Raw genomic sequence first — 25509 nt, 5'->3', positions numbered from 1 at the left:
TCTGCGCACATCTCACAATTTAGGTCAGTTCCGCTCCTCGCTTACATAACCATAACATGAATACTTATGAATAATTTCAAGTTAGAAATATGGTCGAGCATAAAAAATCGTTTGGAACTTGCCTATAATGGTAATTAAGACGCTCGTATGAAAATTATGAAATTCGCTTGCGCTCGTTTCATAAACAAACATACTCGCGTCTTAATTACTACCATTATAAGCTCGTTGCATAATCTACTATTTTACGATTAAAGAAATTATTTATATATTTTTTTTTTACAAATTCAAAATGGTGGCAGTTCACTATGCAGTGATGAAGCGTTTCCCTCAGAGAAGACTGAGGAGGAGGAGGAGGAGGAGGAGGCAAGAAAGCTAAAGAGAAGAGGACTGAAGAGATGGAGGGGAAATAGAATACTGAAGAGGTGAAGAAAACTAAAGATAATCATAATTTCGAGGGAAAGATTGTTCCTGGGCTGGGCATCGAACCCGGGACCTTTGGTTTAACGGACCAACGCTCTACCAACTGAGCTACCCGGGAACTCTACCCGACAGCGATCCAATTTTTCCCTCTATATCCACAGACCTCAAAGTGGGCTGACAACCGTCAAGCAACCAACTTCGAAATTATTCAAATCAACTTTACAGGGAGTTAAACCTGAAATCTTGATTTGCATGAAGAGAATAAGTCTGACCAAGAGAAGACAATGTGAAAGGAAAAGAAAACGGAAGAGAAAGAGGCGCAAGGTGAGGAGGAAGATACAAAGTGAGGGAAGGAGAGAAATTCACAAGGAACAAGAAAGAGTAGTTTTAGGAAAGAAACAAGACTAGAGGGAAATCATGAGATTGAGGAGAAAGAAGAGGGAAGGAGCAGATCAGAATGAAAAATATTGAAGAAGAAGAAGAAGAAGAAGAAGAGGGAAGAAAATGAAGAGGAAGAGAAAGCGGAAAAGAAAATGCGGAAGAAACGCAGGATATTGAGGAACAGACTGAAGAGGAGAAAAAGGCAGTGCAAAACAACAAATGTATCAGAATATCTTACTTCGAACAATTGATGTTAGACCGCGACAGTATTGGAACAGAGGCAACTTTAAGCCACATTCGACAGCTAGAGGGCAGGAAACCATTAGCACAGTGCAAGGAGCCTGCGATACGTGTGGTGAGTCACCGCGCAGGGTATCACATGATGGCCACCACAATCAGGACGAATAAAACGCAACGCTGACAACCCATTAAGAGGCTAGCGGAGTGTGAACACTTGACTAGCGGCAGTACTTTATTACGTACTAGTTTCTTGCTCCATCCGCACACGGCACAAATTGCTCGTTTCGCAACAACTGCGCCACTCATACCAGATACAGCCTGTTTTTGCCAGCTCTTGGCTCAAAAAAGTAACAGCGATTGTTGATGAGCTACGACCCACTGGAGCTATAATACTTACTTACTTACAAATGGCTTTTAAGGAACCCGAAGGTTCATTGCCGCCCTCGCATAAGCCCGCCATCGGTCCCTATCCTGTGCAAGATTAATCCAGTCTCTATCATCATATCCCACCTCCCTCAAATCCATTTTAATATTATCCTCCCATCTACGTCTCGGCCTCCCCAAAGGTCTTTTTCCCTCCGGTCTCCCAACTAACACTCTATATGCATTTCGGATTCGCCCATACTTGCTACATTCCCTGCCCATCTCAAACGTCTGGATTTAATGTTCCTAATTACGTCAAGTGAAGAATACAATGCGTGCAGTTCTGCGTTGTGTAACTTTCTTCATTCTCCTGTAACTTCATCCCTCTTAGCCCCAAATATTTTCCTAAGCATCTTATTCTCAAACACCCTTAACCTATGTTCCTCTCTCAGAGTGACAGTCCAAGTTTCACAACCATACAGAACAACCGGTAATATAACTGTTTTATAAATTCTAACTTTCAGATTTTTGGACAGCAGACTGGATGATAAGAGCTTCTCAACCTTATAATAACAGGCATTTCCCATATTTATTCTGCGTTTAATTTCCTCCCGAGTGTCATTTATATTTGTTACTGTTGCTCCAAGATATTTGAATTTTTCCACCCCTTTGAAGGATAAATCTCCAATTTTTATATTTCCATTTCGTACAATATTCTGGTCACGAGACATAATCATATACTTTGTCTTCTCGGGATTTACTTCCAAACCGATTGCTTTACTTGCTTCAAGTAAAATTTCCGTGTTTTCCCTAACCGTTTGTGTATTTTCTCCTAATATATTCACGTCATCCGCACAGACAAGAAGCTGATGTAACCCGTTCAATTCCAGGTGCCAGAGAATCAGTTCTATTCCGAGGCTTATTGTAGGGATTCGTAACAAGCTGTTTTTTACGGTGATGGGTTGTTAGCCCTTCGCCCAACCCCCAAGCTGGAGGACCACCCCTTATCGGCTGTCCACGACTGCTTATTCAATATATTCGCAGCTACCCTCCATATCTGGAGGCCGTCTCCTCTATCCGCAACCTGAGGACGCGCCATGCCGTGGTGATAGGGACCCACAATACATGGACTGGAGCTATAATAATAGTAATAATATCCAGGAAACGGATTTTTAGGCAAATAATTTTTGTTTTGCTTGTAAATAAATTATTGCAACTATAATTAGAGTTCGAAACAATAAGCCACAAATTTATATGTGAAATTATATTTCACATAAGTTTTTACAACTTTTAATGTCAATGCATGTGTTCGATTCCCGCTTGGACTGATTAGGCTACCTGGTTGGGTTTTTTCCGGGATTTTCCCCAACCGTATGGTAATGTGGGCCTCATCTCGCTATCGCCAATCCCATCGACGCTAAATAACCTCGTAGTTGAAAGAGCGTCGTTAAATAACCAAGTAAAAAATGAATCGGTTATTTGAGAAACCACACGTTTCCTTAGCTATTTTGAGAAAACTACAAAACAACTCCCTGCAACTTATAAACATTGGATGTAGCCTATCATCTTTCAGGGTAAATTTTTCTATTGAACTGCAATATTTGCAAACATTTTAAAGCAACCATTAATTTTATTTGAGAACGCTAGGATGTCCTAAAGTTCGTGGACATGTGTTGTTTCTAAAATACATTAAATATTTGCTGCAAATATTATAATAGTTTAGTATATTTATTTTATATGTAAGATAATGAGAGCAAAAACTATTTAAGTAGAAATTTAGTACATAATATATTTTGTCCTTCATATTACAAAATAAAAAGAAGAATCCTAAAATGTTTCAAAGTGAAAACGCTTTTTCTTTTTGAAGTCCCACACTACAACCCCTCAGATGCTTCATTCTTGTTACGACTAGGCCGGGTAAATGTATATAAAATATTTTGACTTCATCCCCTTCAGGGAAATACTATCATGACGTCATCATTTAAGGCAGAGACGTCTGCTTTCCCTTACAGATATGCAAATACATACATTAATGTCAGAAACACTATAAACTCGTTTTGGCTAAGAAATGGACTTGTGTGGTTTCTAAAATAAACGATTCAATTGTTGTACACTACTTATGAAATATACGATATCTTTTTTGCTCAAACATTGTAACATTATAGGCTAGTTTATTGCTAAGTTACGAATAAATACTAGATACGTTAACTACCAGACTCTTACTGAATATCTGCAAAGGAGTCCAGGCTGAAGTAAACTACCTCTTGAATGCATATTCCTTTACTCAAAAAATTGTTGCATATTAGGCTAGCTCATTGCAAATTTACGAAGAAATACTAGATACGTTAACTACCAGGCTCTTACTGAATATCTGTCAAGGAGTTCAGGCTGAAGTAAACTATCTCTTGAGTGCGTATTCCTTTACTCAAAAAATTGTTGCATATTAGGCTAGCTTATTGCAAACTTACGAAGAAATACTAGATACATTAATTACCAGACTCTTACTGAATATCTGTCAAGGAGTTCAGGCCTAAGTAAACTGTCTCTTGAACGCATATTCCTTTACTCAAAAAATTGTTGCATATTAGGCTAGCTTATTGCAAACTTACGAAGAAATACTAGATACATTAATTACCAGACTCTTACTGAATATCTGTCAAGGAGTTCAGGCCTAAGTAAACTGTCTCTTGAACGCATATTCCTTTACTCAAAAAATTGTTGCATATTAGGCTAGCTTATTGTAAACTTACGAAGAAATACTAGATACATTAATTACCAGACTCTTACTGAATATCTGTCAAGGAGTTCAGGCCTAAGTAAACTGTCTCTTGAACGCATATTCCTTTACTCAAAAAATTGTTGCATATTAGGCTAGCTTATTGCAAACTTACGAAGAAATACTAGATACATTAATTACCAGACTCTTACTGAATATCTGTCAAGGAGTTCAGGCCTAAGTAAACTGTCTCTTGAACGCATATTCCTTTACTCAAAAAATTGTTGCATATTAGGCTAGCTTATTGCAAACTTACGAAGAAATACTAGATACATTAATTACCAGACTCTTACTGAATATCTGTCAAGGAGTTCAGGCCTAAGTAAACTGTCTCTTGAACGCATATTCCTTTACTCAAAAAATTGTTGCATATTAGGCTAGCTTATTGCAAACTTACGAAGAAATACTAGATACATTAATTACCAGACTCTTACTGAATATCTGTCAAGGAGTTCAGGCCTAAGTAAACTGTCTCTTGAACGCATATTCCTTTACTCAAAAAATTGTTGCATATTAGGCTAGCTTATTGCAAACGTACGAAGAAATACTAGATACATTAATTACCAGACTCTTACTGAATATCTGTCAAGGAGTTCAGGCCTAAGTAAACTGTCTCTTGAACGCATATCCCTTTACTCAAAAAATTGTTGCATATTAGGCTAGCTTATTGCAAACTTACGAAGAAATACTAGATACATTAATTACCAGACTCTTACTGAATATCTGTCAAGGAGTTCAGGCCTAAGTAAACTGTCTCTTGAACGCATATTCCTTTACTCAAAAAATTGTTGCATATTAGGCTAGCTTATTGCAAACTTACGAAGAAATACTAGATACATTAATTACCAGACTCTTACTGAATATCTGTCAAGGAGTTCAGGCCTAAGTAAACTGTCTCTTGAACGCATATCCCTTTACTCAAAAAATTGTTGCATATTAGGCTAGCTTATTGCAAACTTACGAAGAAATACTAGATACGTTAACTACCAGACTCTTACTGAACATCTGTAAAGGAGTTCTGGCTGAAGTAAACTATCTCTTGAGTGCGTATTCCTTTGAACTCTATATCAAACACTTGAGTCTAAGTTTATGAAATGTGACGGCAGCTGGCCGTATCATCGCCGGAACGTTGGATGTGCAGGAGGAAGACAGCTCGAAATTGGACATTATAGACATCCTGGTATAATTAAGGAGGTCCGAGAGGGGCTTAAGTATCACTAATTATGCCAACAGTAACACGGTTACCGCAGCCAGCACCATGCACCATTAAACCCGGCTAATCCTTGTAAGCTAATGCAGTGCTCTTGCTTTTACGATGGTACTTCGATACTTAATTATGACTTGGCGTAAACAAAGACGCTCCTCAACCAAATCACAGCACTAATCTATTCTTCACACAACACAGGAAAGTGAGGTTATGTAACTTTTATTTTTAAATGCGTTATTTAACAACGCTGAATCAAGTGAGCGGTTAAGGGGAGAGGATGTTATTACTTTTAAGGAAACCGGAGGTTCATTGCCGCCCTCACATAAGCCCGCCATTGGTCCCTATCCTGTGCAAGATTAATCCATTCTCTACCATCATATCCCACCTCCCTCAAATCCATTTTAATATTATCCTCCCATCTACGTCTTGGCCTCTCAAAAAGTCTTTTTCCTTCCGGCCTTCCAACTGACACTCTTTATGCATTTCTGGATTCGCCCATACGTGCTACATGCCCTGCCCATCTTAAACGTCTGGATTTAATGTTCCTAATTATGTCAGGTGAAGAATACAATGCGTGCAGGTCTGTGTTGTGTAACTTTCTTCATTCTCCTGTAACTTCATCCCTCTTAGCCCCAAATATTTTCCTAAGCACCTATGTTCCTCTCTCAAAGTGAGAGTCCAAGTTTCACAACCATACAGAACAACCGGTAATATAACTATTTTATAAATTCTAACTTTCAGATTTTTGGCAGCAGACTGGATGACAAAAGCTTCTCAACCGAATAATAACAGGCATTTCCCATATTTATTCTGCGTTTAATTTCCTCCCGAGTGTCATTTATATTTGTTACTGTTGCATCCAGGTATTTGAATTTTTCCACCTCTTCAAAGGATAAATTTCCAATTTTTATATTTCCATTTCGTACAATATTCTGATCACGAGACATAATCATATACTTTGTCTTTTCGGGATTTACTTCCAAACCAATCTCTTTACTTGCTTCATATAAAATTCCCGTATTTTCCCTAAACGTTTGTGGATTTTCTCCTAACATATTCACGTCATCCGCATAGGCAAGCAGCTGATGTAACCCATTCCATTCAAAACCCTCTCTGTTAGCATCTCGATCGATATAAAAAATGAAACTCAAAATATAAGATTAGTTAGAGTCAAATTAAAGAAGTACCTAATTTGTCACGCCTTCTATTCTATAGGTGAATTCATGACATTCAACAACGCTTCATGAAATTGATACTAAAACTTTGTGTTGTACTAGTAGACTATATTGTAAACCTCGTCTGTATATATTTGATCTAGACTGTGACTATAAATTAAGACTTTATAATAGTATTAAGTTTTTTGATTTGTTCCATATTCTAGCTGTGAAGCAATGTATGAATATCATGGAATGTTAATAAATACAACACAATACAATACACAAATTACGGCGCGAACACTGAAGGATGAAAAAAATCTTGTCTCACTCCAAGCAAAAACTGGAATGACGCCCCTGATCTGTTGTGGGGATGTAACAGTTATATCTCGTAGTTTCAAGTCCTCTGATAATGTTCAACCTTTGCAACAGAAGGAATTACGTTATGAATATGTATTTCGTACTTTAGACACTGTAACCGCAGCAGATAAAAGGCAATAACAATGATTCATGTACCAGTACAAGAGCAAGGCTACCTGACTCGAGTCATGTACTTGAGAGGAGGCCTGGCTAACAGATGGTTCCTTACATAACTACAGAACAAACATCCAGACACCCCCAAATCCTTAACCCAGACCTTGCTGCTCATCGGGATTTAAAAATATCACCAACGCAAAAATCAAGGGCTCCCGGGTCGTTTTATTTCGGGAGAGCTTCACCTTTTTTTTTTTTCAAAGTAGAGGGGCATCCCGCAGGGGAGGAAGGGTATTTCCAATACCGCGTTTCTAAATAGAAGCTCGCGAGAAGTAGAGAATACCTTATACAACGGAACTGACGATGGCACTCTAGACGTGCATCTCATGTGTCTATTGTAAAAAATGTGTGGCCACGCCCACGAGACACGAAACATGCTATCAGCGCGTGGGATAACAAGCGCCTAACTCCATCCCGAATCAAGAAAAGTTATATCTGGGTGTTCCATCACTTGGATATGGACCAGGATTTAGAATTCTTCAGTCGTTTAGGCTGGCACCTGTTCCCATTTTAGATACGCTTTGTGGCAATACATCGACCAGTGGAAAAGCTGAAATCTTCATACAAACGAAATACATAACACATAAATTTTACTTGCATCCCCATCAACATTTACATCTAAACATTTCTAGGTTAGGTGCGCGAGTACTTTTTCTTAATAACACTGTCAACTGTAGGGGTCGTTCAGTGTCTGAATTAGGCCTACACATGGACAAGAAATGCAGAATAATTTTGCCTAAAACCCTATGGGCTACCAGAGACAGGATTATTTTACGGACAGCGGATCTACAACATGTACAGTATTTTCCAGCTTTACTTCCTCCTGAAAAGAAGACATGATGCGGAATTTCTTGCCATTTAAAATCAATCCACATCGAATCCTCTAACTCTGATTGCAATCTGCTAGAGGGCTAAACCACCGACTACGACTTTCGATTAAGAGATTTTGTAGTTTACGGCAATTATATTTGTATTAGGAGCTTATATTAGGTGTATGGTGCGAGAAATGAAACAAAGAGAATATAAGGATGACGGGAAGACTAGGACAACAAGGGGAAGACAAGGAGAAAAAAAGGGAATACAAGGAGATCAAAGGGGGGACAAGGGGAACAACAGAAATACAAGGAGGACAAAGAGAACAAAGGAAAGGCAAGGAGAACAAGGGAAAGGTAATGAAGCCAAGGAGACGGCAAAAAGAATAAGGGAAAGGGAAAGATAATGGGATGGCAAGGATGACAAGGGGAAGGCAAAGAGATCAAGGGAGAGACAAGGAGAACAAGGGAAATATAAGGAAAACAAGGAGAAGACAAGGATGACAAGGGGACGACAAGAAGGACAAGGTAAAGGCAAGGAAGACAAGAAGAAAACAAGAAGAAAAAGGGGAAGGCAAGGAGGACAAGAGGACAACAAGGAGGACAAGGAGAAAACAAGGAAAACAAAGGAAAGGCAAGGAGGACAGGAGGAAGACGAGAACAAGGAGAAGGCAAGGAGAGCAAGAAGAAGGCGATACAATGAGAGCAAGGAGAAAGCAATAAAAGATGGGAACGAGAAGAAAAACAAGAAAAAGGCAAAGAGAAGAAAAGGGGGTACGAGGAGAACATGGAAAAGCCAAGGAAAACGAAGGGAATATAAGGACGATAAGGGGAATACAAGAAGGGCAAGAGGAAAGCAAAAAATACATGGGAAAGAAAGGAAGATAAGAAGGCAAGGAGGACAAGGGGAAAGCAAGGAGAACAAGGGGAAGGCAAGGAGGACAAAGGGAAGGCAAGGAGGACAAGGGGAAGGTAAGAAGGACAAAGGAAGGCAAGGAGGACAAGGGGGAGGCAAGGAGGACAAGGGAAAGGCAAGGAGAACAAGGAAAATATAAGGAGATCAAAGGGAAGGCAAGGAGAACAAGGGGAAGGCAAGGAGGACAAGGGGAAGGCAAGGAGAACAAGGGGAAGGCAAGGAGGACAAGGGGAAGGCAAGGAGAACAAGGGGAAGGCAAGGAGGACAAAGGGAAGACAAGAGAGACAAGGGGAAGGCAAGGAGAACAAGGAAAATATAAGGAGATGAAAGGGAAGGCAAGGAGAACAAGGGGAAGACAAGGAAACAGAGAGAATATAGGGAAAAATGGAAGACAAGAAGAACAAGGAGAACAAAGAGTACATAGGGAAAACAAAGGAAAGCAATGAGAACAGAAGGCAAGGAGAACAATGGAAATATAAGGAAACAAGAAGAAAACAAGGAGTACCGGGGAACAAATAAACAAGAGAAACATAAGGAGACAAAAGGAAAAGCAAAAAAAAAAAAAACAGAGGAAATGTAAGGAAATAAGGAGAAGACAAGGATAACAGTAAACAAGGGGAACATAAAGAAACAAGAGAAGGCAAGGAGAAAAGAGGAAGACAAGGAGAACAAAAGGAACGCAAGGATAACAGGAGGGAATAAAAGAATAGCAAGGGGAATACCAGGAAACTAAGTGGAAGACATTCCACAATTGCTGTACAAAATGTCTACTTGAACTAAAGTAGTTAGAAATGCTCCTTATCCCGCCCGATGAGAACTTCTACCTTCCGCCATCTCTAAGGAAAGGAGTATTCCTGTTCACTATTTCAATATAGACAAAATTTTGGAAAGAGTAAACGACTTTACAACAAATTAACATTTTATAATGATTCGGATATAATGAGAAAATTTGTAAAATACCTACTGCAAAACTATGGGAATAATCGACAGGCTAACGAAACCTTCCTTGGCACAGAAAAGCATTAGAATACGCCTTTACCAACCCTGACATGACCTGTGCTCCGTTATGGTAGTGAAGCAAGGACATTAGGCGGATGGATGAAAGCAGAATAACAGCTAATGAAGAACAGCAGGATATACAAAATAGGAACATAAACGCAACGACCAAGTAATGGAAGAACTCGGTATGGAACCAGTACTTCATTTCGTACAGAAATGTAAGAACAACTAATGAGCCATTTGAGACATATGAGATCCCATAGAATCCCAAAAGCTATGCTATGCTATGGAAGAGATCTCCAAAAAGCTTTATTGTGAGATCGTAACATGCCACATGGCCTAAAACTTGTATGGATGATGATGATGATGATGATGATGATGATGATGCTGCTGTTGCTGATGATATTATAGTATACGTCTTTGTTTCATTACCTTCTCGTGTCCACACCTGTGGAGTAACGGTCAGCGCGTCTAGCCGCGAAACCAGGTGGCCCGGGTTCGAATCCCGGTCGGGGCAAGTTACCTGGTTGAGGTTTTCCTGGGGTTTTCCCTCAACCCAATACGAGCAAATGCTGGGTAACTTTCGGTGCTGGACCCCGAACTCATTTCGCCGGCATTATCACCTTCATTTCATTCAGACGCTAAATAACCTAGATGTTGATACAGCGTCGTAAAATAACCCAATAAAATAAATAAATTACATACCCGGCCCCGGAACAATTTTTCCCTAAAAATTATTCGAATAAATTACCTTCTCATGCTGAAAAAATGGATTTAAAAATGTTCACGGAAATACACATCTTTAGCACGGCCGATACGAAACTGGTTTTGGGCATATCGTCTTATGTCTGTCTATCTCTCTGTCTGTTTATCCTTTTGTGCACAGAAATTTTTCCCGAACTACAAGTTAATTCAATGACAATAACGCACACGAAATATAATAATTTTAATTACAAATTAATTAATAAATCTTAATCTGAAATGAGAAACACAAAATAGCAATGAACTTGAAGTCGTCTACAACATGTTTTTTCTTTTTTTATATACTTTGTTTGTTGCATAATATGAAGAGACAAATGCAATGAAAAATGCAGTAGTGGCAAAAAAAAAAAAAAAAAAGAAAAAAAAAAAAAAAACCGGACCGACCCTTGTAGCTGATTTCAGAGCTTTGTTCACTCTAGAGCACGATAGACTGGTAACTAAGATTTTCGTGGTTCGAATCCTGCCTGGGAAGGAAACTTTTTTTGTTCCTTATTCAAATTTATTCCCAATACTTTTAGATTGCAGCGATATTTTACTACTTAATTAACTTATTATTCCCAGAACATGAATTTTACCAGCAATCGAAAAGTATTGGGAATAAATTTGAATAAAGAACAAAAAAAGTTTCCTTCCCAGGCAGGATTCGAACCACGAAAGTCTTAGTTACCAGTCTATCGTGCTCTGGAGTGAACAAGGCTCTGAAATCAGCTACAAGGATCGGTCCAGTTTTTTTTTTGCCACTACTGTACTATCAGCACCCCAATAAACTTTATACTTGTCCATAACGAAGGGAAGTCAGATGCGTTTCAGCTCACACTACAGTAGAGCCAGTTTGGCTGTTTATAAGTCACAATTTAACTAGGTCAGTGAATGTTACGAACTGTCGTTACCATCATTGGAAATTTGTTACTAATCACTTCCCCTGCCAATAGCAGAGATCCTGTACAATAAAAGATGCCTGAGACAAAATGCTTAGCCTACGTTCGATGTAAAGTTCTAATTAATAAAGACATAAAAACCGAGGACAGAAAAATGTCTTTAATTTTAATGCTGAAGTCAATGGGAAAGTAATAGGGGTAATCGCATTCCTAGAAATCGGACTTGAATGGATTCCTGAAAAGATATTTTCAGTGACAAAGCCTTAGTTTTCAGATATGTCTTCATTATGTAGGTTTACCAGATGTCTGGATTTCACCGACATGTTCTGCTCTTTAGGGATACATCCTGCATCCGGCTAGGCATTGTAGAATATTAGAAATTGTCCTACCTTTCTCTAGCGTCAATTCTCAGTGGGCCAAAGAGAACAATAATGAAGGGTTCAGAGCCATAGTGGGCCAAGCGCCATTTATTAAAATGGAGAAAGCAAGGGTTAAAGTTAAGTGAATACCATAGTTTAATGGAGATTGACATATCGTTTAGTTTTAATGTGTATACTTTATATTACTTGCTATATGTTTCCATTGAATTATGGTAATAACTTAATTTTAATCCCTGTTTTCTACATCTTCAGTAAATGGCGCTTGGCCCACTATGGTTCTGAACCCTTCAATTGTCTATGTCTGGAGTCCGTTAAAGGAATTATTTTTGTAACATTTAATTTAAGACACCTTTTCTAACTTGTGTAGATTTCCACAAGTACTTAGGCCTACTACTGAATGGCAAAGAACACTCCTTGCCCAAACAAATTGGGTCATCAGAGAAGTAACACAATGACGAAATTGAACAAAGTATAGGCTTATTTATAATATGTACAGTTAAATAGTTAATTTAATTAGTTATTATTAATAGTTTATTGTGTACTAAGACTAACAATTGCCATACTGTACATAATGCCTTTGAATTAGACCGACAAAATTTGGTATCTGATCGATAACCTTTTTTAAGGCTATAGATCGGTGAAAATAAAGAAAAAAATTTTTTAACGGAAATTATGTTTTTTTTTTTAGATAAAATGTCCTGATTTCATTTGTTTTCATGTGGTAACACTACGATTATGAGATGTCATTTATGTAACTGTTTATTTAATTTGGTAAAATTACAGACTGAGAAACATCTGTGGCTTATGCGACCAGACAAAGTTTACATACACACATCTGATTTTTGCAGTGTCCCTTATTCAAGCGTGAGAAAATAAAATAATTTATTTTGCTTGGCACTACTGTAAGATGCTGCAACAGCTTGTTTTTTCTGGCTCCGAGAAGAACGTTTAATAGACGTTTCAACATCCAAACACAATGATGGGTATATTCACCGTGTCCGGAACTGTTCTGCAGAAAGATGTACGAATAAACGAGGAGAAAACTCCCATTACGCTATACATTTACTGTGATTGAAGGCGGTGCTCGCCACACACTTGGGTTCAAACAAGCGTATTGTATCCATGCCTTTGGTTTTGTATTTGTAAATATATAATCTGAAATTTGTGAAATTTTTATGTATAAAATTGATATATTGATATAAATTTGATGTATTTTGAAGACCTTAAATTCTTTAAATAACTTTCGGTGGGAGAAAATCCACAAACGATTAGGGAAATCGCCGGTCATGATTATTTTCCTGTCGGACTTTCGTACGGGCCAACTCTCGCTGCCATACGAAAACACTGGTCCTGCCAAAGTGTTGTTGGCTTGGATTTTTTGTGTGTATATTGGGTCAAATAGAGGGTGTGAATACATAGTTCATAACTGAATCTGATAGAATTTAGAATTCTTGCCACTATGTCAAATTTCTTTTCATAGCCAAGAGCGTAAACTTCACATATAGATGGTATCGTTTATCACATATTTAAATATTTTGCTACAAAGTTTAACTTCTATTTATGATAGTACTACTACTAATTCCACAATTTGGGACATCTACGGCTGACCACTAAGATCCAGAATACAAAGCAAAATAAAGTAAGCTTACAATTTGATTTGCGGAGAAACATGAGAAATAAAAGTGCAATGAAAACTAATTGAAATTAAGTGAATAATATTATGTAGTGTTATACAAGTGATTGTGTAAAATGGACAGTGAATCTCTCGGATGTTGGAACTCGTAATCAGAATGTTGTAAACTATTTCCTGAGTCTGTAAGGAATATAGGTCTATTTATCCCTCAAATAGTTGCATATCCACCTAATATTTCTGTTAATGTAAATGTTTCCATGATGCCTTTTCCTAGATTCTTTATTTATGTAAATATTATTAATAACAAGAGAGAAGAACAACAGCCCTGCACAGCTGAATAATAATAATAATAATAATAATAATAATAATAATACTTACTTACAAATGGCTTTTAAGGAACCCGGAGGTTCATTGCCGCCCTCACATAAGCCCGCCATCCATCCCTATCCTGTGCAAGATTAATCCAGTCTCTATCATCATATCCCACCTCCCTCAAATACATTTTAATACTATCCTCCCATCTACGTCTCGGCCTCCCTAAAGGTCTTTTTCCCTCCGGTCTCCCAACACTCTATATGCATTTCTGGATTCGCTCATACGTGCTACATGCCCTGCCCATCTCAAACGTCTGGATTTAATGTTCCTAATTATGTCAGGTGAAGAATACAATGCGTGCAGTTCTGTGTTGTGTAACTTTCTCCATTCTCCTGTAACTTCATCCCTCTTAGCCCCAAATATTTTCCTAAGCACCTTATTCTCAAACACTCTTAACCTATGTTTCTCTCTCAAAATGAGAGTCCAAGTTTCACAACTATACAGAACAACCGGTAATATAACTGTTTTATAAATTCTAACTTTCAGATTTTTTTGACAGCAGATTGGATGACAAAAGCTTCTCAACCGAATAATAACAGGCATTTCCCATATTTATTCTGTGTTTAATTTCCTCCCGAGTATCATTTATATTTGTTACTGCTGCTCCAAGATAGCTATTTGAATTTTTCAACCTCTTCGAAGGATAAATCTCCAATTTTTATATTTCCATTTCGTACAATATTCTGAACACGAGACATAATCATAACTTTGTCTTTTCGGAATTTACTTCCAAACCTATCGCTTTACTTGCTGCAAGTAAAATTTCCGTGTTTTCCCTAATCGTTTGTGGATTTTTCCCTAACATATTTACGTCATCCGCATAGACAAGAAGCTGATGTAACCCGTTCAATTCCAAACCCTCTCTGTTATCCTGAACTTTCCTAATGGCATATTCTAGAGCGAAGTTAAAAATAAAGGTGATAGTACATCTCCTTGCTTTATCCCGCAGTGAATTGGGAAAACATAAGATAGAAACTGGCCTATACGGACCCTGCTGTCCGTTTCACTGACACACATTTTAATTAATCGAACTAGTTTCTTGGGAATACCAAATTCAAAAAGAATATTATATAAAACTTCTCTCTTAATTGAGTCATATGCCTTTTTGAAATCTATGAATAACTCTTGTACTGTACCCTTATACTCCCATTTTTCTCCAATATCTGTCGCATACAAACAATCTGATCAATAGTCGATCTATAATAAAATTGTGCATAATTATATTATGTTTTCATTGGCTAGGAAATGGAGCTCAATAACATGAATTTGATATGACGACCAATATGCAAATACTTTGTAGAATGAAATGAAAACTGCAAAGAAGTCTATAATTTATTAGATTGGTGCATAAGTTTGTAGCATTTTTCTGCACTTTCATTCATCTGTTATCTATGTTTCCATAGCAACCAAGTATTTATTTACACTACGAACATAAGCATCAATCCAATATTTATAGTGGAACATAGAGTGAAACGTTACAAAGATGCAAAAAGATGCAAATTTTAATTATGGAATAGCCCCTTGTTGCCTTCATGACAAAATTTCTCCGAAGAAGTAAAATTTCTCTCAACTTAGCATCACCGATTTCAAGGACCGGTCTCACCTCTGAGAGCGTTATAAATCACCATCGACCACTCTGACGTAGCGGTGCCTTTCGGCCGTGTGAAAGATATTGATCAGCACGTTTAATTATAGCGTTTGTCTATTTTGAAGCCCTCCGAATCACAGAGCCGTTACATTCTATGGAACACAGAGTTCATTCAACTGGAAGTAATGCTGTTATTTCCTGCATTAAAGGGGAAAGATAAATAGCAACAGGTTTTCATTTGCAGCACTGCTGGAAGGTGAAAACAGCAACTCTAGCGCTATGAGATCCTATAGACCACTAGACCCTACTTTGGTATAACTGCCAGCTTCAAGAAGATGACACTTACTTTCTTATTATACCTTTCACGCACTTTTACCTTTACCTATATGTTTAATTACATTACAATACAAATATATAATAAAAGATCACACAAAGCAAAATACAGCAATAACACAAATGCAGTAATATAAATAAATACTACATAATATGGGAAGGCCGGTACTAGAAGGAAGAAGAATAAAGTGTATAAGATTAGCTGTTGATTTTTTGTTTTATTTGGTTATTTAACGACTCTGTATCAACTACGAGGTTATTTAGTGTCTATGGAATTGGTGATAGCGAGATGATATTTGGCGAGATGAGGCCGAGGATTCACCATAGATTACCTGACATTTGTCTTACGGTTGGGGAAAATCTCGGAAAAAACCCAGTCAGGTAATCAGCCCAAGCGCGAATCGAACCCGCGCCCGACCGCAACTCCGGATTGGCAGGCAGCAGCCTAACCGACCGAGCTACGCCGGTGGCACTAGCTGTTGATATGGCGTTGTTAGCAGAAGAGGATATGATATAAGGAATATACTACTGGAGCTAAATGACAGCTGTGAGCAGTATGGGATGAAGATAAATGCAAACAAGACGAAAGTCATGGCTATCGGAAGAAAAATAAAAAAGGTTAAAAGTACGAATACTAAATGAGGCAGTAGAGCAAGTGGACAGCTTCAAATACTTGGGGTGTACTATAAGCAGTAACATGAGCTGCTGCCAGGAAGTCAAAAGGAGGATAGCAATGGCGAAGGAAGCTTTTAATAGAAAAAGGAGCATCTTCTGCGGACCTCTGGAGAAAGAACTAAGGAAGAGACTAGTGAAGTACTTTGTGTGGAGTGTGGCATTGCATGGGGCAGAAACATGAACATTACGACGAAGTGAAGAGAAACGGCTGAAAGTATTTGAAATGTGTAAATGGACAGACAGGATAACAAATGAAGCTGTGTTGGAAGGAGTGGGTGAAGAAAGAATGATGCTGAAACTGATCAGAAAGAGAAAAAAATGGCTGCGTCACTGGCTAAGAATAAGCTGCCTACTGCTTCAGCTAGTAATTGAACCGTTTATTTTACAAAGGGCACAAGTCACATTTTCATAATTTTACAGGAGACACAAGAAACTATTTAAATTAAAGAAAAAAAAAACAATTTTCAATTCTTTGTATATTATCTTGGGAAAGGTACTAAAATACACTTTACACATGAGTTTCAGATTTTTTTAAATGGAAAGAGTGGTTTCTATGGATTTTTTCCTTTCTTGGACATGCGCCTTTCTAAACCAAACACAAGAGTTCAAGAAGTGGACATATTACAAATAAAAAAAGTCTTTATTCTGCATTACCCTATGTTATAGTTGACCAATTCACAATGGTGTCATAGAAGGACTTTGCCTCTTCACTTACATATTTGAGAACATTTTTGATGTCTTCAATTTCACTGGTGATTGCAGTCAGTTTAGTGAAAAATGGCATATATCCAGATGATGTGCCTTTTCTCAAATGAACGTATTTGTCTAACATCCATAGCAACAAATGAAGTGGAGATAGGAATGTGCCCTTTCTAAACTTAATGCGATTACCCCAATAGATATATATTTTTATGAAAACATCAATTTTCACAAAAATGTGACTTGTGCCCTTTCTAAAATAAATGATTCAATTATAGGCCTAACGGAATATGGCCCTGAAATTAATTTTCTTTCTTCTGAAACGTGTATTACAGATTTGTTGGTTACACACTAATTATTCCAGGGAGATTTTCAATTGTAGCCATGATCGAAAGTTATAAATTAATTTTGATAATTATGGTAGAAGTTTAAAGCAGGCCTATACGTATATTTTTATTCTCATACATTAAACATTAAATTTTTGTCTATTATTAGTTGGATAATCAAGTTTTCTATTCAAACATATTTTAATAATAATAATAATAATAATAATAATAATAATAATAATAATAATAATAATAATACTTACTTACTGGCTTTTAAGGAACCTGGAGGTTCATTGCTGCCCTCACATAAGCCCGCCATCGGTCCCTATCCTGAGCAAGATTAATCCAGTCTCTATCTCATAGCTCACCTCCCTCACATCCATTTTAATATTATGTTCCCATCCACGTCTCGGCCTCCCTAAAGGTCTTTTTCCCTCCGGCCTCCCAATTAACACTCTATATGCATTTCTGGATTCGCCCATACGTGCTACATCCCTGCCCATCTCAAACGTCTGGATTTAATGTTCCTAATTATGTCAGGTGAAGAATACAATACGTGAAGTTCTGCGTTGTGTAACTTTCTCCATTCTCCTGTAACTTCATCCCTCTTAGCCCCAAATATTTTTCTAAGCACCTTATTCTCAAACACTCTTAACCTATGTTCCTCTCTCAAAGTGAGAGTCCAAGTTTCACAACCATAAAGAACAATCGGTAATATAACTGTTCTATTAATTCTAACTTTCAGATTTTTTGACAGAAGACTGGATGATAAAAGCTTCTCAACCGAATAATAACAGGAATTTCCCATATTTATTCTGTGTTTAATTTCCTCCCGAGTATCATTTACATTTGTTACTGTTGCTCCCAGGCATTTGAATTTTTCCACCTCTTCAAAAGATAAATTTCCAATTTTTATATTTCCATTTCGTATAATATTCTGGTCACGAGACATAATCATATACTTTGTCTTTTCGGGGTTTACTTCCAAACCTATCGCTTTACTTGCTTCCAGTAAAATTCCCGTGTTTTACCTAATCCTTTGTGGATTTTCTCCTAACATATTCACGTCATCCGCATAGACAAGCAGCTGATGTAACCCGTTCAATTCCAAACCCTCTCTGTTATCCTGGACTTTCCTAATGGCATATTCTAGAGCAAAGTTAAAAAGTAAAGGTGATAGTGGATCTCCTTGCAATAATAATAATAATAATAATAATAATAATAATAATAATAATAATAATAATAATAATAATTCTTTATGTAATAATATTAATGGGAGAATGATATTACTCTGTGATAATCCACCCCATTCTAAAATAATTTCATACTATGTTACTGGCATAAAACGACGCAGTTGAACGAATTTGTGCAGATTTTTAAGTTAATATAAGACATAAGTACCTAGATAAGGTGAAAATTCCATTTTAAGTTTTGAGAAATGAAAATACCTAATTATTCCACATGGGTTGATTGATGGGTGTAGTTTAGGACAGTTGCAATAAAATTGTAGGTTTTTGTACAATTACTGCTATGAATTGTTAGTTTTCCACTGTAGAGAGTCTTAGTTTATTTACGTCAAAGAAAATTAATGTTTTCTTTCAACTATATTACCTATATTGAATGCAGGCAGGTTAAAATCTAGTAAATTTTAAATTGAATTTAAGCCAATATGCTACTGATATGATGACCACAGTCTAGTATATACAGTCGCGAAGCTCAATACGTAGTAAATATGCAAACATAAGATAGTTGCTCACCACTAGGATCGCTAATATCGCCTCATTACAGGCAATGCAAAATAGTACCGTCACAGTCTATTGTTTCTAGCACCCTCAAAACTCAAGCTTCGTGACTGTATATACTAGACTGTGTGATTACTACACACCCACATCGACTGAACCACCGTTACAAGCCACGTGTTTCATAAACTCGCCACAACGGCGCTGCTCAACAGCCAGTGCGGTTTCAAATATCGATTCCTCGAAATCAGCCGTCTCGTGGACAATCGAATACACCCGAGACATCCATGATAGAAATCGATAATGCGAACGCCCATCATTGATTGGCTAGACGTTAAAACGTAATTGAGCGGCAAATTTGCTGGTAATAAAGGTTCGATCCATACAAGATGGGCTGCGCAGGACGATGTCGTAAACTGATGCATATAGGTATGCATCCTCGTTTACCATAAAATCAATCCTACATTAGACTTCACTGCCTCCGGGCGACATCTCTCATATCTGACACGGTAACAGTTTCAGCAACTCAGCACACATTGAGGTTAAAGTGAGACATTCACTTGAGAGAGAGAGAGAGAGAGAGAGAGAGAGAGAGAGAGAGAGAGAGAGAGAGAGAGAGAGAGAGAGAGGCTAGTACCACAGTCTACTATATACAGTCAAGAAGCTTGAGTTTTGAGGGTGCTAGAAACAATAGACTGTGACGGTTCTATTTTGCATTGCCTGTAATGAGGCGATATTAGCGATCCTAGTGGTGAGCAACTATCTAATGTTTGCATATTTACTACGTATTGAGCTTCGCGACTGTATATACTAGACTGTGCTAGTACGACGAAGTATTCCTTCTCAAAATAAGTTTTACTCATTTCCTTACAATTTCATCTCTTTATTATTTTCTTCTCCTTTTATTCTTAATCTTCTCTTCCTTTACCACTTCTTTCACTTCTCATCCTTTTATTCTGCTTTTCTTTCCTTCACCTCATCTCTTTCTTTTTTGCATTCTTCACCACCCTAATTGTTTTTCTCCTTTCCTATTTCTTTCTTGTCGTTTTATTTTTCCTTTTCTCTACTTTTTCTAATTTTCTTCACTTCGCTTTCTTTCTTCCTAATCTTCTTCACTTCTTTTTCATTACTTTCCCTTATTTCCTTCACTTCTTTTCCATTTCTTTTCTTCAACTTCTTCACATCTTTTTCGTTTCTTTTCTTCAACTTCTTCACTTCGTCTCCTTCATTTCTTTTTCATTTCTTTTCTTCAACTTCTTCACTTCTTTTTCATTTCTTTCCTTCAACTTCACTTCTTTTTCATTTCTTTTTTCAACTTCTTCACTACTTTTCATTTCTTTTTTTCAACTTCTTCACTTCTTTTAATTTTTTCCTTCAACTCCTTCACTTGTTTTTCATTTCTTTTCTTCATCTTCTTCACTACTTTTTTCATTTCTTTTCTTCAACTTCTTCACTTCTTTTCATTTCTTTTCTTCAAACTCTTCACTTGTTTTCCATTTCTTTTCTTCATCTTCTCCACTACTTTTTCATTTCTTTTCTTCATCTTCTTCACTTTCTTTTCATTTATTTTCTTCATCTTCCTCACTTCTTTCCTTCATCGTCTTCACTTCTTTTTCATTTCTTTCCTCCATTTTCTTCACTTCTTTTTCATTCTGTTATTCATCTTCTTCACTACTTTCATTTCTTTTCTTCAACTTCTTCACTTCTTTTCATTTCTTTTCTTCAACTTCTTCACTTGTTTTTAATTTCTTTTCTTCATCTTCTTCACTTGTTTTTAATTTCTTTTCTTCATCTTCTTCACTACTTTTTCATTTCTTTTCTTAATCTCTTCACTTTTTTCCATTTATTTTCTTCATCTTCCTCACTTCTTTTCTTCATCGTCTTCACTTCTTTTTCATTTTTTTCTCCATTTTCTTCACTTCTTTTTCATCTCTTTTATTCATCTTCTTCACTACTTTTTCATTTCTTTTCTTAATCTCTTCACTTTTTTCCATTTATTTTCTTCATCTTCCTCACTTCTTTTCTTCATCGTCTTCACTTCTTTTTCATTTTTTTCTCCATTTTCTTCACTTCTTTTTCATCTCTTTTATTCATCTTCTTCACTACTTTTTCATTCCTTTTCTTTATCTTCTTCACTTCCTTTTCATTTATTTTCTTCATCTTCCTCACTTCTTTTCTTCATCGTCTTCACTTCTTTTTCATTTCTTTTCTCCATTTTCTTCACTTCTTTTTCATCTCTTTTATTCATCTTCTCACTTAATCTTCCTCAATTCTTTTTTCTTTCCATTCGCCGTCGTCTTTATTACATCCTTATCCTTTCTCTTCTTCTCTACTTCACTTTATTTTCATTTCGCTTTTCCTCATATTCTTCACTTACTTATGGCTTTTAAGGAACCCGGAGGTTCGTTGCCGCCCTCACATAAGCCCGTCATCGGTCCCTATACTGAGCAAGATTAATCCAGTCTCTACCTCATATTCCAGCTCCCTCAAATCAATCCTCATATTCTTCACTTCTTTTTTAACTTTCTTCTTCCTCGACGTTTTCACTTTCTTTTCATTTATTTCCTCATTTCCTTCTTTATTTTCATTTCTTGCTAAACATTTTATTTCTTTTCTTGATCTCCATCATTTCTCTTTTATTTAATTTTTTCTTAGGCCTACTCTTCACTTCTTTCTCCATTATTTTCTTCCTCACTTTCTTGTCTTCCTCTTAAGTTCTTTTCTTCAGATTCCTCATATTTTCCTTCCATTTTTTCACCTTCACATCGAGAGCCGGGAAAAGACTGAGTTGAATTTTGGTGCAAGAGGAACAATTACATGATTTTCAGTTGATCTTTTCAACGATTTTGGCCTAAACAATTACCATCTCGAGGACATCGGGCTGCAAATCTTAAAAGACTCCTTAGCTATAGCACACAATCATTTATACTCTTACTCCACACCTGTGGAGTAACGGTTAGCGCGTCTGACCGCGAAACCAGGTGGCCCGGGTTCGATTCCCGGTTTGGGCAAGTTACCTGGTTGAGGTTTTTTCCGGGGTTTTCCCTCAACCCAATATGTGCAAATTCTGGGTAACTTTCGGTGTCGGACCCCGGACTCATTTCACCGGCATTATCACCTTCATCTCATACAGACGCTAAATAACCTAAGATGTTGATAAAGCGTCGTAAAATAACCTACTAAAATAAAAAAAAATTATATTCTTAAAAATTAAAATATAAGTGTGCTATTCATAGACATTTCGCTAGCCAGCGCTAAGAGCGTGCTAAACTAGCCTCGGCTATCGACTGATTACTTGTACAGGATCCATATTATAATCATATCACAAATACTGGTTTATGAATACGAAAAAAGTTAGTTCGCTGATCATCCACCGGAAGCCCGCGCTAAGCATGTCTATGAATATGGCCCAAAGTAATAGCTGCCCATTGAAAGTTACATAAACAAAACAGTTATAGTACTGTTGCACTAAAAATTTACGTATAATAAGAGCATTCCGCAAGAAAAGTGTATATAACATGTATTAAATGTAATGTGGCACCGTAGGCAAAATTGTGAGGTCCACATTACACGAATATATTGCTGAAATATACAATATATTACATTGCATGCCCTTCATTAGTTACTTCTCTTACCATATACCCATTCTCTCCCTTTGTAAACCGGAACAAAATGGAACACTAAAAACAAAAAAAAAACTGTAGCTTAAATCCCGAAACTGGGTGACATATTCTACGTGTAATTTCAAAATGTCGCTTTATTTGTAGAGAAAATATATTGCATAGGAAGAAGAGATGAGCAGGAAGAGATAAAGATTAGGTAAAGAAGAGATGAGTAGCAGAAAGGAGAGCTAAGGAGGAAAGGCAAAGCGGAAGTAAAGGACGTGAGGAAAAGAAGAAAAGAGAGAAAGATTAAAAACAGGATAGAAAAAAGAGATGAGAAAAAGATGTAGACGAAGCATGAAAAGAGTAACGACACAATAGCATGGATTTGAGACTCAGAAATGCTAACGAAAAAAAAAAATGAAAAAAAAAAAAAAAAAACACAAGAATGAGTAGGAAAAAAGAGCGATCAGAATTACATTATTGGTTTCAGAGGTTTAAGTTTCATAATTCGTTTACATTCCTAACACAACGCAGAATATTTTTGTATTTCACGTGTTGAAAATGTTCACTATGGTTCACTCAAAGTGTATATTACATGTCTATTAACACTTCAATATTGCAGAACTCGCTATTACAAATCAATCGAATGGTAGCACAGGTCTGTAGCTGCTCTCGTTGCCGAGATATTACTGAGAGAAACCACGCGGTACAACTAATTTGATACCCAAATTCGGCGCCCTCATGCCCTTAGCAAGAAGAGGTGGTGTCATTGGGCGTGGTCACACAAATGACACTGGTTGATGACCTAACTACTAATAACATTAGCATTCAGCTGTGGCCCAGTCTTCTTAGAGTAAGCGCTTGAAATTCTGCTTTTTTTTTTTCATGGATCCCGAAACGATTATCCATATTCGGTGCGGGGAAAGATATAGGACCTTCTACGTCAAAAGTTAAGAAATTATTATAATCAAGACTGAACTCCTTTGCAAAAAAATTAGAATGGAAAGAAGGGCCTACATACAGGGTAATTCACGAGGACTTACCGTCACTTACGGAGTTATTTCCCAAGACATTCTGACCAAAAAATGTCATAGGACCTATAAACGTTTGTCCTAATCTCAATATTTTCAAAGTTACAGTAATTTGAAGTTGTTTGTAAAATACCTTTTTCTTTAGTTTTGAGGGTAAAAGAGTATTACAAATAGAAAATGAACTTGAATAATTTCAAGGGAAAAAATTATTCCAGGACAAGGTATCGATCCCGGGACCCTTCACGGTATCATGTATGGTTCCTGAGATAGCTCAGTCGGTAGAGCAATCGTGCGCTAAGCGAAGGGTCCCGGGATCGATACCCGGCCCCGGAACAATTTTTCCCTTGAAATTATTCAAGCCTGCTTCACAGGAGCTTCTACCTGACAGCCAGATTTGCACAGAGAATGAACTATTCAGAAGTATCATTTCTTTAATTGGCTAGTGTTCTGAAGCTAAAACTGTGTTGTGAATTGCTTCGTACAGATTTTGTTTTCCAATTTTTAACTAAAAATGACATCATTCTTACGCACTTATCACAAAAATTGTTATAAATCATAGGCCTACGACTTTAGGAATTTTATTCTTTATATATTCTTTATGTAATTTTATAGTTAAAAATCTAAAAAAAAAAAAAAATTCTGTATGACGCAACTATGGAATTCACAACACATTTTTTACTGTTCTCCAACCAGGAATGAAAGGAATGTGCTTACTATTGCGTCATCTATTGGAGCGAAGTAGATATATAATATTATCGTTATAACGTCAGTTTAAAAACCATGCGCTCTCCTGCATTTGTTATTTCCTGTATGGAGAGATTAAAAGACCAGGAGATTAACAGTGATATAATTTTGTAACTAGGGTATTATAAATATGTATCAATGTTATTGTTTGTGCTGTGACAGCGAGCCAATAGAGATACGAGTACCCACGTGTGTGACCTTATGACATCTTATGGAGCAACATTCATTCACAGCATTACCCCGCTCCGTTTCATTCCGCAAAGACTTTCTCGTGGTTGGAGCACAGTAGATTCATAACATTAGCAAATTCTGAATAGTTCATTCTTTATTTGTAGTATTCTTTCACCCTAGAAACCCTAGAAACTCAAGAATAATGGTATTTTACAAACTATTTCAAATTAGTGTAACTCTGAAAATATTGAGATTAGGACAAATGTTTATATGACATTTTTTGCTCAGAATGTCTTCGGAAATAAGCTCCGTAAGGGACGGTATATCCTCGTGAATCACCCTGTATATTAAAACGCTATTTGTTTCAGTTATAAATTAACAACAAGTCCAAAATCAACTCAATGAAATATAATTGGAAATTGATAACCAAGTCGACCTGGTTGGCGAGTTGGTATAGCGCTGGCCTTCTATGCCCTAGGTTGCGGGTTCGATCCCGGGCCAGGTCGATGGCATTTAAGCGTTCTTAATTGCGACAGGCTCATGTCAGTAGACTTACTGGCATGCAAAAGAACCCCTGCGGGACAAAATTCCGGCACATCCGGCGACGCTGATATAACCTCTGCAGTTGCGAGCGGCGTTAAATAAAACATGACATTAAACATTGATGACCAATAACTAATGCCAACTAAACTATTTACAATAACAATAATTCTAATTCAAAGAGCTACTTCCGATAGTTTCATTTCCATAATTTAAAAGATAACAGAA

The 25509-nt window shown here is 37.0% G+C and overlaps 1 protein-coding gene and 1 non-coding gene across 4 annotated transcripts in view; both read right to left on the bottom strand.

Moving 5' to 3' along the window:
- The window catches only part of LOC138713786 (arginine kinase), a 436319-nt gene that overhangs the window by 402235 nt on the left and 8575 nt on the right, over positions 1–25509 (bottom strand). The gene's annotated exons all lie outside the window — the stretch shown is intronic.
- Positions 466–538, bottom strand: TRNAN-GUU (transfer RNA asparagine (anticodon GUU)). The gene has a single exon. It is a non-coding gene; the product is annotated as a tRNA-Asn (tRNA).

Source organism: Periplaneta americana, chromosome 2, assembly GCF_040183065.1.
Source record: "Periplaneta americana isolate PAMFEO1 chromosome 2, P.americana_PAMFEO1_priV1, whole genome shotgun sequence".
NCBI classification, from domain to species: domain Eukaryota; kingdom Metazoa; phylum Arthropoda; class Insecta; order Blattodea; family Blattidae; genus Periplaneta; species Periplaneta americana.
Note: the sequence above shows the minus strand (reverse complement) of the source record. Positions and strands in the feature narration are given on the sequence as shown.